The sequence below is a fragment of the Amphimedon queenslandica genome, unplaced genomic scaffold (assembly GCF_000090795.2).
Source record: "Amphimedon queenslandica unplaced genomic scaffold, v1.1 AMPQUscaffold_13452, whole genome shotgun sequence".
NCBI classification, from domain to species: domain Eukaryota; kingdom Metazoa; phylum Porifera; class Demospongiae; order Haplosclerida; family Niphatidae; genus Amphimedon; species Amphimedon queenslandica.
In genome coordinates this window covers 109,429-115,043 of record NW_003546312.1, presented here as the reverse complement: position 1 = coordinate 115,043, position 5,615 = coordinate 109,429, and positions in this window count along the sequence as shown.

Below are 5,615 nucleotides of genomic sequence, written 5' to 3'. Positions count from 1 at the left end.
TAATCAAAAGAGTTTAGAAAACAATATTCTACCTCTTTGCCCTAGTAATAGGGAAGGGCCATTATGTTCACAGTGTTCCCCTGGCTATAGTGTAGTCTTTGGGTCTACTGAATGTAAAAAGTGCAGTAATTGGTGGATTTTGATTCTGATTTATTATCTCATAGCTGGCCCTATATTTATCTACCTTTTATATGCTCTCAACCTTACTCTCACAACTGGTGCACTTCACAGTATCATATTCTGCTCTCAAATATTCGATATTTTCTTGGTTGATAATAACGTTAATTATGCCGCTTCGTCTTTTGAATTAATACATTTGTATCATCAAGTGGTAAAGACGCTATTTATTACTCTCAATTTTAGTTTCAACTTTCCTGTTTGCTTTTACAATGGAATGACAGAGTTATGGAAAACTGGCTTTTCACTAATTTTTCCTGTTTACCTTTTGTCAATTGTAATTTTCCTAATCATCATCAGTCATTTCTCTATCAAAGTTTCCAACAGAATTGCCCATTCATCAGTACAGGTGCTAGTTACTGTAGTACATCTCTCATTTGCTAAGCTTTTGATGTCCCTGATGATAGTATTTGATTCAACTGACTTATATTTGGAAAAATTACCAGCAATGCATGTTTGGTATAGTGACGGTGCAGTTAAGTATGGAAAGGACGGTCACTGCATTTTAATGATTGTTACATCACTAACAGTTGGGCCTATATTATGCTTTTATTTGATTATCCTATTAGCTGGTAGGATACTGATGAGGAATAACTGGCTCAGGGAATATGTACGACCCATTTATGAAGCGATACATGCACCGTTTCAGCATAATAAGGAGTTCTTTTTCACTGCTCGAGTGATACTCATCATTGTCTTGTACACATTTTATATTATATACAGAGGGCATGACATATACGTCGGATACGCAATATTTGTGCCACTATTCTTTATTTTCATTGCAACGGAATCGTTGTGCAGACCATTCAAGAGCATGTCACTGAACTACTTCAGTCTGATTCTCCTCTCCATTGCATTATTCGCCCTCGGCAGTACCTGGTACTTTATAAAAGCTGGTAATTCTGATGGGCTGGCTCTGACTGTTTCCCTTTCAGCTACTTCAGTGTTAGTTTCTCTTTTTGGTGTCATAGTTTATCGTGTGTTTGGTGCATGTGGTGTATTGAATAAATTAAAGACAGTCACGTCCCTTCCTCAGAATATCTCTCAAGTAATGCCAAGAAATAGAAAGCTTCTCATTCAAAAAAATAATACGCCAACAAATGAAAGTAAAGAGCAGTATGATGAAGTAAGGGAGCCTCTTCTTTTGTCTGAACATGCTCAATACAACTGAATTCATTATAAATAGAAGGTTATATTTATAACTCTGTAGTGTGGTGTGCATTTTTGTATAGTGTGCAATTGCTCAGACAGTTTTTAATTTGAATTTCTAAAATAGATAGTCTAAATTTTTGCGTAATAAAATTTTCATATTTTTTGTAAAACCATGGAAGATAACACCCCATGCATGGCCTTCATATCTGCAGCTGAGATTAGATTAGTTTTAGGCAGTAGTAACATAGTATTATTCATTCTTGATTCCTTGATAACCATCACACTCACTTAAACTAGAGAAGGACTAGACAGTAGTCTATATAGCCACTGGCAATAGGTAGATTAGTTGTTGTCTGATGATAGTGAGTTTGTCTGAAGCAATTATTATACTTGTACACAGGAAGATACTCTTTTAGCTGCATTTAGTTCTATACAATTGAAAGCATGCTGGTTGTCCGTGCAGGCCTGGATTTAGGTCCACTGTGATTAAACCAATGACTGGTATTTTATTGAAAATGGCTAAAAGAGAGGTCTTCATTTACACACGTATGCATAAAATTGTTTTGTGATGAATTTTAACATTGCTCTAAAATTTGTCAAAGACCCTGTACATGTTCTGTGTAATATGTAATTTTTGCCAATAAAGTGTCATGCACTGGGGAATCAATGTATGAAATTAAAAATAAAAATCTTCAACAAAATGAAAACATTGCACAATGCTTTTATTTTCATTGTATTGTTTGCTGAGTAGTTATCAGTTGTAATTGAGTTGTTTTGTCATTCACCATTTCACTATCAAGATGATGGAAAACAATGTGCAGTTTTATGTCTATAAAAGACTGGTTTATACTGCACAACTATGTACATTTACATGTATATGTATATGTCTCTGATACTTTTGAGGCAGTAAAATCCTTTTTGATTATAGGTTGCTTATGAGGTTTATTTGTCAGCTCAATCAAAGATAGCTGGAGTACAGTAATTTGAATCACAGATCATTGGGAATCAATTTACTATCCTGAAGCAAGCTTGAACTTGTCAGCAGAGCTCACAAGTTATATGGAGTAACCATAATTTATAATATAGGTAATTTATTACATGATTGTAATTATTATTGATGTTCATGTACAGTACACATATAGAGTTACAACTAGTGTCATCATCTCAACATTGTCATCATTTCCTCCAACCCTAATTACTCAAGGAAATCTAAAAATTGTGAGTAAATCTGTAGTTGCCTCTCTTTCAAACCTCTGCAAATATTGGCAAATTGGCAAATCAGATATTGGCAAAATATTGGCAAAATCAGATGTTTTGTTTAATTCTGAGCATGCTCAATGATGTTATAATACTAATAGGTTGCTAATTATATCCCGAATATAAAATCTGGCAATTGTAAATTTGTATTGAATAACCAAATTTAAATCCCACCAATACTTCTGGTGGGTGGCTATCTGGTTACTTAATATAATTGAGTACCTCAGTTACTTTAATCCACTCGCACTTTAGCGAGTGGATTGATACGATGCATGTATAACTTGACTTAATATTATTATTAAGTCTCTTGATCTTTTAATACATATGCCTTTTAAATAATATTGGGCTATTGGCATTAACAGTGTGTTTGTGGGTGTGAGTATTTATTGCTACAATTTCAGTTTTAAGTTGAATATGTTCATTTTTATCTTTTGGCGTGCTTTCCTTATCATTTTTGTTGCTTTCATGTAAATCACATAAAAAGGCCTATCTGCAAAGAAATTTTTATCCAAACTTGGTCTTAATATCAGATTTTTTTGTTTGAACTTTCCTGTTTATTTAAGTCTCTTTGTTATTTATATAAAGGTACTGTTCACTTTCAAGATAAGCAATACATGACAAAGGTACTGTTTACTTTCAAGATAAGCAATACATGTAACGAGACACCTACGGTGCATGGCCTCGCCCCTATAGCTGCTATGGTGCATGCCCGCACTTCAATAACTGTTTGATTATCAGCATGAAGAGAGTCTGCTCAACACTAGCTTCCTACAGTTGCACTTCCTCTTGAATACCTGCAGAAGTAGCAGCACTGCAGCACATACATGCAAGCAGCTCCAGCCCCTCCCATGCATGTAGATTGAAAGGTGTGGCATTCCATCATAATTAACTGGAATGATTGGCAGCAAGAAGACCATGTGAGAAAGAAGCTTCACTTTTTCTTTACTAATCAGCAATATATGATAAACTTGCTGACAAAAAAAGTTGCTGCCTTTGTATATTTGAGATAGTATAGGTACTTTAGTACCTATAACCCAGCAAGTTGTTGCTCTAGCGCTGCACAAACGAGTGACCTCAACAATTTCAAGTAAGTATAACTCTTCATCAAGTAAGATTTAGAGAAATCTGTTCATAATTTTTGAAGGCCATGTTCTAATCTACTGAAAAATGCTACCAGCTATCTCTAAAGTGCCAACACAACGGAACTTGGCCCAACTACTCGATTTTCTTACTTTGAAGCTTCTGTACCTAGCACTTGTATTTGAGCAACACAAAACAGTTAAGAAAGACTTTTCCACGTCAAAAAGAAAGATCTAGGAGCTTAGAACATGCTGTGCTAAAGTTATTGTTTATTAAAAACAAATTTCAGTTGTACAGAATGAATGAATGAACGAGAGCACTAAAGTGCATACCCTCGACACAATCTGTATGTAACAGTTTTAATAAATTAAGAGAAAATAATTGGTCAAAGTTTTGAGACAGAGAAGAAGCTTCAGCATGTACTAGATTTATTAAAACTTAGTGAATGTTTTAGACAGACAGAGAATTTTTTTGTTTTTTTAGACAAAGAGCTCCAGCATATTTGCTGCACTGCTGCTAGCTGCAGCAATGTAAAGGTGTGGCTGCAATGAAGGTGTGGCTCAATCAAGCCATGCTCCAACCCCCACACAGTAAATGGTGGCACATGGCCCTAAGTGGTGAAGAAAGCTTTGGTTTTTCTCGACTGTTATAAAGTTTAGCATACATTTGTTAGGCTCTATTTGTTGCATACAAACTGCTATCTAGTCCCTAATGTTAAAAGACTCTGGCCGCTACCTCGGGAGAAGAGAGCCTCGTCTAAACTCACAAGGTATGAAAGTTTGGGCTATCATATCTTTAAAACGAAGAAGATTGGAGCAATTCCTCTCATATTAATGAAAGATGAGGCTTTGCTTTATTGTTTTATCTGCCCTGTTGCTCTTTTGCTTTCACTACGAAAGAGCTGCAGGAGAGCCGACTACGTTTGGCGACTTTGCCAGCTTCTTTTACCACGGAAAAGACAAATCAAGGATTCCCAAGACGGAGAATAACTTTTTCTAGAGCTAGTGTTGATTATAAGACTCTCCAGGACAAGACAAGAAAGCAGTGTCAGCTCAAAAGTGGAGGTCAAAGCGAACACACAGACAGGACGACTGCTTTACCCTCGACCAACGCCTACGCGGTCTCGGGTAATGACAGACACACACAACAACTACCTATACCTCGCGTAGGCGAGGCCAATAACTATGCTTTCAGCAATTATTATAATACAGATATCTAATACAGAGCCTCTCTTCTTATAGCTTTTTGCCACTGTCTGATGGAGGTCTCTTACTTTAAGGCTATTTCTTCACGATGGGCTGTCATGGTTCTCCTCTGGGACATCTTGATGTACTTTAAAGTTGTATTATTTAGACACTACACTGTATCTTCTAATTCTTTTGATCACAATGGTTGGCCTGGGATTGATGTTATGTATTGTTTTATTTATTTCTCTTTTCCTTTCTTTGGCCTGTTAGCTGATGTGTGGGTTGGTAGATATAGAATTATTTCATTTGGTCTCCTACTTTGTTTTCTCTCATGGATTATGTCAGGTATTGGTTTAATTTTGAAGTATGTGCACCAAGAGTATGCATTTCTGAGCTTTTTAGTAATGGCTTATACACTAGAAACTATTGGCTATACTTCTTTTAAGGCTAACATAATTCAATATAATATTGATCAACTTGTTGGAGCTTCAGCTTACGAACTAAGTGCAGTAATATATTGGCACTCTGCTGGTATTCCTATATCATTTGCTGTGTCCTTATTAGGACGATGTCTGATCCCTGAAGACTACTTTCTATTTGTAACATTTACACTAACAGGAGTGTCAGTATCCTCTGTACTAATATCACACTCTCTATTCAAACATCAACTGGAAAATATACCTTTGATCAAGAATCCCATCAAACTGATAGTTAGAGTATTGTGTTATGCCAGGAAGCACAAGTATCCTGAGAATCGTAGTG